This window comes from Symphodus melops (assembly GCF_947650265.1).
Source record: "Symphodus melops genome assembly, chromosome: 17".
NCBI lineage: Eukaryota > Metazoa > Chordata > Actinopteri > Labriformes > Labridae > Symphodus > Symphodus melops.
The window spans coordinates 10,402,457-10,416,441 of NC_136707.1; positions in this window are offsets into that span (position 1 = coordinate 10,402,457).

Below are 13,985 nucleotides of genomic sequence, written 5' to 3' on the forward strand. Positions count from 1 at the left end.
ATTCAGATTATGCTCGTGAGAGATTTTACACAGAGACCACTTTGCCCATTAAATAAGCGATACCACATAAATATACTTGTGAAAGGTGATTTGCCAACAATATGGCTGATAATGATGATTTGCCAATGATATGGCTGTGACTGATGCTTTGTTAACGCTATTGAATTTGCGGAGGACGAGATGCTGCTGCTCGTTTAAGGGCCTGCCATGCCCTCCTTTATCGTAGATGAAAACCCAACTTATAGTGATTCACTGCAAAGATTAATAACAAGCAAAATGAGACCTTTTATGACAGAAAAAAGAAAAACACAACAGGGTTAGAAATAATTAAACCACTAAACATTTGATACTTAGGATCCTCCTTGTATTTAAGTGAGTAGTACACAATATCCTATATTCAGAATATTTGATTAAAACAAGAAATAACAAAGTTTTCAAAAGCAAATAAATGGTAGAATTCTGAAGCCCACTGCCACCAGGTATTTGGGTTAGACAAGGTTTAAGAGAACTTTGCGCTTCGATGATAGAAGTTGATTCTGGACGCACATGAAAATGCTGAATTGCTTGTTTTCTATTCTGAATGAATAGCTTGAATAGTGCGATGGATTAGAACATCTTTTCCAACAGAGTCCTCTAAGCCCTGTAAATATCAGTTGCCGCAGAAAGAGATATGCCTGTGAAATGCGTTGCCAGCATGAAGATTGCTTGCGTTGAGATGAGTTGCCGAAAAGATTGCTTGCTCTGAGATGGGATTCTTGATTTAGAATTTGCTAAACCAGTTTGCTTGCGTTGCCAGCAGAAACAGCTTGCGTTAATTATTTCCGAATAATTTGATTAATGTAACTGAGTAACTTGATGCTGTTCATTTTTGGTTTGTCCATGCCCTCCTTGAGTGGAGATAGGAACCACAACTTTTGTTGTAATTCACTGTGAACGAAAATAACAAATATTAAACCTTTGGACAGAAGGGAAAACGACTTTTTGGTTAAACTTTTAAGCCAACAAACCACTTGATACTTAAGTGCCACTGTAGTTGTAAAATTTTACACAGAGCCTAAATTTCCACAATATTATTACTAGATTTATTTTATTTTTTTTGCAATTGTGAAATTCAGTAACCTCCGACCACCAGGTATTTGCATTTGCTTGCCATGAGTTGACAAGATCTTTGAGTTTTAATGGTATCATTTATTTCAGGACATACGGAGGTAACTGCAGAAACCTGAATGGCTCAATTGCGGAGACAGGCCTTACATTGCTGCAGAAGTTGCTTCACCTATTTGAAATGAATAGCCTGAATAATGATGAATGAATAATTTTAAGAGAACTGCGTTAAATGATGAATGAACCAAGATTTTTACATGGGATTAAAATTTTTGCTATGCTTTAATTTGAAATTAAATGAACTATTGTGATTGAAGTTCATTTCCGGTTTTATTTTGAAAGGACGATACTCTATTTCCGGTAGTTCGTGATTCCGTTTACATGAAATGGTTGTAAACAAGAAGTAGCCATGCTGGATGACTTTAGCATTTTTTTTTTGTCAAAGAGCAGTGCGTGTTTATTCTGATTTGAGATAACAGAACAACATCATATGATCGACGTTACGATCTGAATTACCGGGAATTAGCCAGTGGATGAGTTATATTATCCGGATTTGGAAACACGAGAGCTGCGTCCCACCTGAAGAATACCTGCAGGTTGAGGACGACTTCCTACCAGTGAGAAGCTGCTGCGTTTTTGTTTTGCCGACTAGCTGCTTGAGTGGGTTGATTGCATAGAAATAGCCACAGAGTATGAGATTGATCGGCGATGAGACTGCAGCTGAAAGTCCCCAGAATTCGACAGGTACGTTACCGACTGATCTTGCATCAAATGGGATGAAATTACTCGTAACGAGCGCACAAAGCCAGCTTGAAAGAACTAGGGAAGAAAAAGGATCATATTTAAAAGGAGAGCTGAACGACAATAGGCCAAAAACGAAGGAGGAACGCTGCGCCATTGGTTAGATGAGGTCCGGTGACAGAACAGCTGATTAACCCACGGACGGCCCAAACTGACAGCTCGAGAATGACAGCAGAAATGAAAAGGGTGACTGAGAAACCCGATTGTGGATCACTTAAAGTCTTCCTTACTGAACTTTCGCTAAGCTTCATTTCTTGCGTGCCCCCTGCGTAGCAGTGTGTTGCAGCCCCAGGCTGACATCCATCCATTTATGCTCTCCACAGGTTCTGTTTACATATGTGTATTTCAGGCCTATGTCAATAAGGTATAGGTAAAAACCCGAATTTCCGATAAAGTATGTCAAATTTTAATTTGGACAAACTTCTCATAAATGCTGTGAGTCAAGTTGCTTCTATTATTCACATGAAATGTCACAATGTACTGTATTCTGTTTGTCCAATCAAATTTACATTATTATAGTTAATCCAGCTCTTAAATGGAAACCTGTTGCAGAAGTGCTCGATTAACATAAATGATGAGTAAGCAATGCTGTTCAAACAGCAATTAGGATAAGACAACTACTCAATTCAATTCAATTCAATTCAAACAACTTTATTTGTACCCAGGGGCTATTCAACGCCACCCAGCTGAGTACACGAAGTGTATTGTATGAGTGTGGGGCAGAGCACATTCAAGTCTGTTGTCACAAGGTGTGCGTGCCAGTGTGTGTTTGTGTGCCTCTGCTTCCCTAATCCTTTCCCCCAGTGAGAATGTGTGCTGATTGTAGATTACCCTCAACTGTTCACTGGGTAGGTGATTGGTGCACAATTGCAGGCGTGGGCACTTTTCTGGGTGCTGTGAGCAGATTACACAGGGATACCAGCGTGGTGTGTGAGAAGACAGAGATGCAGGCATGCATATGTTATCGTGAGGGGGCACCGGAAGAGGAGCTGAGCGCAAGAGAATTAAGAGAATTAAGAAATCAGGCCCTGAGTTTGCTGTTGCGGCTCCAAAACTATGGAATGATCTGGCTAAGCAAATGAAACGGGCCGTTTCTGTTTTTAAATCTCGCCTCAAATCATGCCTTAAGACCCACCTCTTTCCCTTGGCCTTCTATGCTCCTTATATCTGGAACAAACTCCCAGAAAACTGCAGGTCAGCTGAATCTCTCAGCTCTTTTAAATCAAGGTTAAAGACACACCTGTTTACAGCAGCCTTTAACTGAAATATTTTAATAAAGGTTTTAATCTCTTCCTCTGCACTGTATTATAATTATCTTATATGAATTATATTTGAATTATTTTGACTTGGACATATTTTAAGTTTTAATAATTTCAGTGATTTTTGATGCTTTCGATGTCTTGTGTAAAGCACTTTGAATTGCCTTGTTGTTGAAATGTGTTATATAAATAAACTTGCCTTGACTTTGACACAGAGGGAAGAGTCAAAAGTGACAGGTCTATTGTTCCTATTGTTATGTGAGCCAATTGCAGGATTTAGTCCCTCCCCTTTTTCATGATCCAATGAGATTGCAGGATTTGTGTCCCTCCCCTTTTTTTCATGATCCAATGAGATTGCAGGATTTGTGTCCCTCCCCTTTTTTTCATGATCCAATGAGATTGTCAGACTTTTGGTGGTTCTCCACCCCTTTTCTTGATCCAATGAGATTGTCAGGATGTGTGGCTAAGCCTCGCCTTCCCTGTAAGCCAATGAGAGATCAGAAGAGAGTGTCTGCACGGGGTGTGTGAATGACCCAGGAGGAGGATTGAGACATCAGGAATTTGAGTGTATTTTTGATCCAAAAATAAGCTGCGTAAACATGATAAAAAGTAACGAAGATGAACAAGAAGATTGTTTTGCAACACGGTGGAAGCTGTGTTCAACAAAAAGAGATGGCAGAATATTGTCAGAGACGCCTGTAACATGTTTTCAGGAGACATGGGAAAAGCCTAAGAAGCGTGTAATGCATCTATACCGCATCCAGACTCCTCCACCAACGCTTCTCAAAAAAAATTGGACATTGCTAGACGGTGGTTGCTGGGGTTATTCTTTCAACTACAGCACAAACGAGGCCTGTTTTTATCAGCTTCGAGAATCTGAAAACTATAGCCCTTCAGTAGAGTTCAAGACAGCTCTTACATCCACTGGTCTATACTGTGCATGTTTGGATCCTCGACAGCGAGGGCAGAGACCGCTCAAAATAGGGGACATGTGCCAAGAATTGTATCCAGCATGGTGTGGGAGTCCAAAAGTTCAGTCTCCGGTAAATGGTTTTTTAGGGCGAGCCATCACATGGTTGAAAAAGCAGAGAGGGCCTCGAGTACTTTAGCACCGAATGCAGAATATTTCAACAGGTATTACATATTCCAATCGACGAATGGTTGAAAGTTATGGAAGCGGAAGACCGCTATCTGAAGCAGCTATATGGCATCAGTCGGACCTCCAGCGATATAATGATGGAGAAGATGTTTTTGTAAACCAAAGACACGCCCCCCATTTCTACAGCAACCAATCACGAGTTTTGCTCCTCCTCCAACTCACCATCTAGACTGTTTAAAAAGACAAAAATTTGCTTCTGCAAACCACTTTTTTTGCTACTGCCTACTTCGAGACCATGGACTTGACACTGGAAAACTCACCAACCTGTCCTTCTCCGATTTCGCCGACGCCTTCGCCGTCATCGCCACCATCACTATCACCATCATCACCACCACCATCACCAACAATGCCACCACCATCACCGCCTGGCACGGACCCTGAGAGGACACCGTCCCCGAAGCGAAGACCGATCGTCCCTGCGGTTAAGGCTGACCGTAGAACTTCACTGCAAGGAAGGGCTAGTAGTCCTCTTCATCCAAAATGTCGGAAGAACCTGATGAGATTTTTTATGGATCCCGAGGATCAGGAAGAGAGCAACGCTGTACCATCACCCAAACCGGCTTCACCTCCAGCATATTCTGAGGCGCCTCCAACACCCCCTCTATTTCCAAAACAACAAGAGAACAATGATGCTGAGAACAATGGTGGACACAAAGAAAATGAAGAACCAGACGGCCATCTGTCCTCCATTCTCCTGAACACAGTGAAGGCCGTGGTTGTGTACGTGTTGGACCACGTACTGAGGCTGTATCGTCAGGAGATTTACAACGGCTACATGGTGAGTCACCCTAGCCAGCGTCAACATCCGTGTCTGGATGACGAACCTGACTACTTTTACATGTCACATTTTGAAAATGTGAACAAAAGACTGATGAAGGAGACGTTAATACGGGCCGTCTCAAGAGCTCTTGCAAAGTGACATCTTTATGTATCTTCTGGGAGGATCCTTGGAATCATGGAGGCCTTTCTGTATAATTTGAAATACGCTACCGCATCTCCAGGAAGATTGAAACTGTGCTTGACATTCTTGTTGGAGACGACAGAGCCAAACAGTCTATGTTGAAGGATGCTTTCAGGGTATGGGAAAACAAACTGGCAACATTCTACGATGTAGTTTCAGAATTCTAATCCTCTGCAGGTTGTATGCTCATGATTGAACATTTTTATTATTGAAAACAAGTTAAAAAAAACTAGTAAAAAAAAAAAAAAGTAACATGGGGAATCTTCCTCAAAGAATGCTGACCTGTGTTCAAGAACGCATGATTGTTGATCAATTAGTCTGTGTTAATTAAAGTTGTCAAAAACCAAACAAACTGTTCTCTGTTTAGAGATGATAATGTTAAAATTGTGGAAGATGCATGATCTTCTCAGAGACACCTTTGAGACTTCTGTACTGAGGAAAGCTCTGCTTACCATTCAATCTGAATGATAGTTTTTTACTCTTACATTTTATTATAGCTAAACATGAAGAATTGTTGTTTTAGTACTTGAATATGTAGATTTTCACAGATTGTGCTTTTGTTTTACTCTTACATTTTATTGTAGCTAAAATGAAAAATTTGTGATGTGAATAAATAAAAAACATAAAATGCTAAATGTGTTTGTTGTTTTTTTCATAAACTTTGGAGAGACTGTGAGGTAAACATGTCAGACATGTTGTGACATGCAGGGTCTGGTGAAAGACAATGATGGCTACAATTATCTCTTGACGGTTATAGACGTTTTCTCAAAAAAGGCATATGTGAGGACGTTTAAGAGAAAATCGGGACCTGAGGTTGTCAGGGCCTTTGAATCTGTGTTAGTTGAGAGTCAGATTCCAGAAAAGTTACAAACAGATGCTGGTAAAGAGTTTTTAAACAGAAATTTTGTCCGCTTGATGAAGAAAAACAACATTACACATTTTGTAACAGGCAGTGATCTTAAAGCCTCTGTGGTGGAGAGATTTAATCGCACGTTGAAAACAAGAATGTGGCGGTATTTCACCGCCAAAAATACTCACAGGTACATCGACGTGTTGCAGGATCTGGTTAAAAGCTACAACAACAGCTACCACAAGAGTATAAAAATGACTCCTATGCAGGTCACCTCTGAAAACACTCCTCAAGTTTTTCAAAACCTGTACGGTTCTTTTCCACTCCGCTACAAGGAAAAGTTTAAGCTTAATTTTAAACAGGGGGATTTAGTGAGAATATCTAAACTGAGAGGTGTATTTGATAAAAAAATACGAACAGAGCTTTTCAGACGAGTTGTTTAATATAGCCGAATGCATCCCCTGTCTACCCCCTGTGTACAAGCTCAAAGATTTTGACGGTGAGATGGTATTAGGCACTTTTTACGAAGCAGAGTTGCAGAAAGTACAGACGACCCCTGACAAGCTCTACAGAGTGGACGCCATTTTAGACAGGAGAGTAGAGCGAGGTGAAAAGCAGGCGTTGGTCCACTGGAAAAAATTGGCTTGAAAAATTCAACAGCTGGGTCAATGTCAAACATCTGAAAGATGTATAAAACCGTACATCTACCGCGTCGCAATCTTCACTCTGATATTACAACCACTCAGTCATGGACCAACGACACAAGGAGGGTTTTTATGTTACATTACCATCCAATGCCAGCCTCAATGTGTTTAAGAACAACACTGCATCTAATTACCAGGTAGATCTGGCCCAACATATAGATCTCGAAGGCCCTTGGCAAGTCGCATTGACGGAAATATCATATCCTCATACTTGGTTCAATGTTCCTATCAATTCGGGATTCTTTGAATGGAGAGATAAGCCCCCTGAAAGTGGCGTACCTGAACCCGTGGTCAATCGTCAAAAAATTAGAGGCGGGTATTATAGCAACCTGGTAGAATTCACAAACGAGTTAAACCGATCCTTAGTAAAAATCGGAGCGGATATACGTTTAGTCTACAGTGATGTTTATAAGAGATATGAATATCAGGCAGGGGGCCAGGTTCATTTGCGTTTTTTTCCCCCGTGGCGTACATTTTGGGTGTAAAACCCGGGGAGTGGAATATTTTTGACGCGAGGATGGCTCCCTACCCGGCTGATATAAAGGGCGGGTTTTACCAAATGTTCTGTTATAGCGACATTGTGAGGCATCAGGTAGTAGGTGACTCTTATGCTCCTCTCCTGAGATCCATTGACGTGAGAGGTACATACGGTGACGTAATTACCCAGCATTTTAATCCTCCCTGCTACCTTCCTGTATCCAAAAATCATATTGAGAACATCTTGGTGGAAATAAAACTGACCAGAATCAGCCGATGAAGTTTACTTTCGGCAAGACGGTGGTGAAATTACATTTTAAACCGGCTTCTTCTTCTCAATTTTAATTAAGAAAAATAAAAAATAAATAAATAAAAATGATGCATCAAGCTTTGGATCCTAACCGTTTTGTGAGTTATTATGAAAACCAGGTGGGAGGGGCCCTCCCGGGTTTTTATGGGGCCCCTGTCATGTATGGGCGTGGAATAGGATCTGTATTTTCAAGGCTTTTTCGATTTGTAGCGCCTATGATTAAAAAAGGATTTAATATAGCCACACCCCATTTAAAATCAGCTGCTAAAAACATCGCGTCACAGGCCTTCTCCCAGGCTATGACCAGACTTACCAGAGAAGGAGATTCGCAAGAAGGCAGCGGTATAATGATGATGGCCAGAAGGCCCAGAAAGAGGCCCCCCGGCGACCGTCATTTAACTGTTAAAAATAACCGATGCAAAGCAAAGAAGAAATCAGTACGCAGAACCCTCGCTAAAGGAAGGAGCTCCTCCGACATAAACATAGACCCTGGAGACATATTTGTCTAAAAAACTAAAGTTTCAGAGGGAATTTTTTTTTTTAAATGGCTTCGTTACATCACAAATCGGCAGAGTGTAGCATGGCCGAGCTGGATTTATTTTCAGCCCCGATGACACAGTTGTCCATCGATGAGAAACTCTACACAGAGGTCATGCCTCTGTCGGCCTTAACTGATACAAGCCCTATAGCAGGGTTTCTTAACCATAGGGCCGCGGCCCTTCGAAGGGCCGCGAGCGCCACCTGCAGGGCCGCAAGGGGATAATATGTTTGCATCTGTGGGCCGTAAGGGCCGTGATCGTTGGCCTGCAGTATACTCTCCGACCACCAGAGGCAGTATCATCAGTTAGAAGTAGTGGAACTTTACAACGCGACACTCAGCAGTATAACCACTTCCTCCACAACATCCTGTTTAGCGGCTAGTTCTCCCAGGTCTTACCTAAACGCTGCGTATGGTCGCCCTGTGTTTGGGTAAAGGTTGAACTATTTGCCGCAAGTATTCGTTGCTCATTTGGCGGCGACATACACGATGTATCATATCAAGGTTCTGTTTTAAAAGACGATACAACGCCAATAGCTGCTGAAGCACATAGCCGCCGCCATTGTTGTTTGTTGTCGACTACTGCGCATGTCCAAATGTTTCGTCTTGCTGTCACAGCGTCTCCGTGTAAACGGGGCCTGAATCTGAATGGAAACGTAATGGAGAGGTTCTTAAAACGAAAAAATAATGATAGCAACGGGGGCAGTGCTACACAAAACAGAATGCTCATTTTAATTTCAACAAATCTACCTAACTTCATTGAGCACCTAATTTTATTGCTTTTGTTGCTAAGTTTATATTGTGTTACTTATTTGACAAACATGCACTTAAACATGGTTTTATATGAGCAAAATTAATTAAATGATCTTAACTTGTGCAAGGTTTTATGCATAATTAGCCTATGTATAGGTTATATATTGATTAAAAAACATACAAATGAAGAACAGGATTCATTATTACAACATAGTGACACAAATAGCTATTAAATAAAAATGACCGCAAAAGTTAAATCAGAACCATTCACTCGATTGGGCCCCAGACTACCTTGCCCTGAAAATGTTGGGCCCCAAGGTCAAAAAGGTTAAGAAACCCTGCCCTATAGAATTTTTTATACCGGGGGATGGAGAAAAATATTTAGATTTCAATGACACATTGTTACACCTCAGGGTGAAAATTATTAACACGGACGGCACGAACCTAGCGGCTGATGCCCCCGTAGGATTAATTAATTAACTCACAGATATCAACATGAAACTTCTACAGTTGATTACTTATGTTAAGACAAATATTTTTAATATTACAAGTTTTCTGAATTATTATGTTTAAATATGCAAATAAGGCATTATTTAAGCGCTAATTTGCATACATTGGGGGGATATAAATCTGAACATTGGAAATGGCCAGGTTCAAAATTATTTTTTAATTTAGTTAACATATTAGATACAAAGGGATTTACAGAGGGGATTTTAGATCTCTTTTTATCACTTCATAAATCAGAAAATACTACCCAAAAAAATTTTCGCCCTGTTTTTAGGAATAAACTGTTACATAAATCAGGCTATGAATGATATATCAACAAACCCCTCTGTAAATCCCTGCAGAATATACCTAGGAATAAAACTGGAAAGTTTGGTGCATGTAAGTGCTACTGAAGTGGAGATTTATGTGACTGAGTATGAGAAAAAACTCATTTTGAGAAAACAGCGTTTAAAGATTTACATTGTAAAATTTCACACATTTCTAAAGGAAAACATTGCTAACAAGCAAAACAACTAGTCAGTACATTGGTTATAGCAATGTAGACCATGTCTAGCACATGGACAATAACAAATGGCTAAAACAGCACTGCCATGTAAGGATGTAACTGTATACAACCACAGAAAATCCCAAATACAGACACACTAATAAGCACCAGAAGAGCAACTCTCCTCCGCTTTATGTCCATCAGAAGACTAAATGTCCACACAGAGCTCAAAGTTCACCTATGAGCGTTTACAGGCTATAGTTGTACATTCCTACTCCATGTAGGCTGTATGTATCCTCACTTCAATGTCCTGGAAACAGACTCATGATAAGGTTCATGTCCTTGGTTTTTGCCAACAAATAGAAAATCTGTAAAAGTAAAACTGACCAACAATAATTGAGATGGCACTTTATTCTATGTTTATAAATCCATCCTTATTCCATCCATAAAAAAAAAAAAAAAAAAAAATAGGCTACTGTTATTACAGTGCTATAATATGTTACACAGAGTTTCCCATAGAATGACGCGTGAAGGACGCGCTTGGGGTGGAACTCGCAGCTGGACAGTGCATTTATTGCAATCAAAGTCTCTGAGCAAATTTACCCCAGAAGCTGTTGAGACACAATTTAGACACTTGTCTTTTAGCAGGATTCGGTTTGATTTTGTCAGCATCCAGCAGGATGCCCTGGTGTTCTTTGTAATCTCTGATGTACTGCGCTCGGCTCTCATCGTCTACGGCCTCAGGCGGATACCCACTTCTTGTTTTCCTTTTAAAAAAGTCTGCATGTACTTTAAAAAGATTGAATCATCCTTACGATCAAAATGCCATACCTCTGTAATTTCCGACAGGCGATACCCCACTTCTAGAGCCTTGTTGAACTTGGGGGTGACCCAGACTCCGCTCAACGCTCTAGCTTCGTCGTCGTTTTCACAATAAAGAAGTGACTCTTTTGCGAAGTTAAAGACACTGTGACGCACCTGATTGTACCACGTTTTGAAATCAGCTCTGCCTGCAACTGTCATGCACTCTAATCCGTATGTTTTAGCAGGAGGGTAAGGACCCGCGTACTTTAACGCCTTTTTTGAGCTAAATCCGTGAGGAAAAAAGCCTTCAACTTTATTTTCAAACCCCAGAGCCCTCGGGAATAATGCAAGCGGCATGGCTAAGAAACACAGTGAATCTATGTACTTTTGTTGAAAATCTGGTTTGGTTAAACAGATGACTTTGCTCCCTTGCATAATGAGATAAGGTTTTATCCCTAACTCTATCATGCGTTGATGATGAGGTACCCGTCAAATCCTTTTGCATTGTGCGCTATAAAAACAGCTTGGCGATAGCTCGAGTTTTTGAAATGCAGTACAAATTTCGTTCCCCCACGCGCTCCATTTCTCCCCGTTAAACGATTTTGCGCAAACGAGATAGGGTATGTGTACGTATGTATGATCTCTCGTCTGTGTATGTTTCAAAGTCATAAAAAAACAATGTTTTCGTTGTAATCTTTGTCGGGCTCCAACCGTTGAATGTAACACCGGTGGGGTTTTTTCTCGTCACCCTCAGGTATAAGCTCTCCGCATATTTTGCTTTTCACCGATCCCTGTGTACCATAATCTGTAACATTTAACGCACATTTTATTCAGTGTCGTGCTCGCTCGCTCCACTTGTTCTTTATGTTTTATCCGGCAATAATCTGAGCGACACGCGCGATGACAGTTGTAGCCGGTGGCACCGGAAACGCTGCTGTTCCTGCTAGGTATAAAGGGGGGGGGGGGGGGGGGGGGGGGGCAGGAACAGAGAGGGAGGTGTTGGTTTCCAGCTGGGAGGAGAGGGAAGGTGCACACCCTCGACCACGCCGGCTGTGTTTTTTTGTTTGTCCTGAGTTTGGGAGGACCGGTAAGCCGACATGTTTTGTAAGTTTTAATTTACATTGTATATGGGGTTTGGTTGGGAAACTAATGTTTTTATTTCTGTTTTAGGGACGGGCAGATTTCCCTCTGCTGTTTTTACTGTGTGGGTTAGTTTTTGGTGTTGTTTTGGGGTTAGTTTTGTTTCTAGTCTTCTTTTGGGTTTTGTTTGTTTTGTCGTACCTGCCACTTCCTCAGTGCAGCTCCCGTGGACCTAACATTAATTGAACCAACTGTTGTGTCGACACCGGGATTTTATATTATTGTTAATAAACATTTGGCACCTTTCTTTTCTAATTTTGTCTCAGTTTCGTTTTTCTGTTTGGTCATTGATTTGACCCCTGCTGGGGATTTCTGGGTAACCTGATAGCACCTGAGAGGGGGGTGTTACACAGTCTTGACATGTAACGGGGCAAAATGACAGTTTACAGCACCGCGGGTCTAAGCACACGGAACAATGATCCATGCACCGGTGGATACAGATATTATTGTAACCCGTGATAGAATATTAGGCCTCTTTCTACTTATAATCAAAGTATTTACTACATTAATGTATTATTGAATAAAGGTTTGATCACCAAATACAAAGGAATGATTAGATATCCATTGTATGAATGATTGTTGTTCACATTTATATTATATCATGTTTTACTCGAAGTGTTCTAATCTAATGGTTTCAGATCTCAGTTCAGAGGTTAAAGGTATTCTGTGAAGAGGGCTTGCAGAATTGAGTGCACATTCCAACATGTGTTTGATGTGGCCCTTTAAAATAAATCACTCATCACCAAATCAAACATAGGTTTAGTTTAAGGCCCTGAATAGTTAATCACTCATCCACATTGATAGGTTCAGTGGGCCTTGATAGATAATCACTCAAATGGTTTGTTGCTTAAAAGGAAATGATGACTAGACTAGACATCTTCCTGTGATAAGAAACATGCCAGGTAGGATGTGTCTTCCCTTACAGAAGGTGAAAGGATTCGGGAGTTTTGATGCACCAATGAGAAAAGCAGAACCAAACATCAGGAGGCGCATAATCTGGAAAGCCGCCCAATCGGAGGAAGGACACCGCACATTCTCAAATGCATAATTTTGTTAGATAATCTCTATCTAAAGTATAAAAGGGTTCAGGGAAAGATAGTCGGTGCTCAGACTTCGTGAACTGATCCAGCATCTGTCTGTTGTCAGGGACGCGTGGTTTGAACCCAGAGACTCTGTGACTTCTATTCTTGATTCATCAGGTTAATAAAATTGTGTTAACCTGAGACCTGAAACATCCTCCTGTCATCCCTATCTTCTCGACAACGAGCACGTGGAGAAATCGAGGTAACTAAATTAAGGAGTCAGATTTCTTTTATGACATGTTGAGTAGAACAAATAGGTGATATTTTAACACCCGTAAAACAGCTTTGGCATACGTAAGGAGTCCCCAGGAAAGATTTCAGATGTTTTATTCCGTAATAATGATTCTCGTGGAGAAAAAGATAGACCGTTTTGTCTTTTTTCGGTGTCGCTGTGTGGAATTTAGCGAGGTTACGGCTGTCTTTGATTCTGTAAAAAACCACAATCTTACAGTCTAAGGCGTTTTCAAAGAGGGAAACGTCACTAAATGTCACATCTCTCTCGTCTGAGCCCTGCTCTTTTCTGAAACTCAGCCCCTAGTCTTTCAGCTTCTCTGTGATTGATGGCCTGATTAAGCAACAGCGCGAGATTAATTGCAAAACACAGACTATTGTTTTGATTTTCCACGACATAAAGAAAACGTCTCCTTTTCCTCACCACTTAACTGTCGAGCATAGAATCCAACTTTCTTCCACCTGAACCGTGCGGGTTACGAATCAATTGTACCGTTAATTCTAGATTCTGATCTGTCATGAGTGACATGTTTGACTGAACAAGCTTGTCCAACAAATTCTGAAACATAAGGAGACCCATGTCGTCCTCGTTTGTTCTCGTTAAACGGTATACACTTTTACTAAAATGCTGACTCCTCAATTCCATTTGGATAACATCCTGCGTTTGCGCTTGTGAAAAGATTCTGTCACACAGTTCCTGAGCGGTACCCATCACGGTACCGTAAAAATCCCCATAATTAGCAGCGCCTGAAGGAGTGGGAATCCTTAATATCTGCCTTATCTCAACGTTGTTAAATCTATCGCGATTTACTACAAAGGGC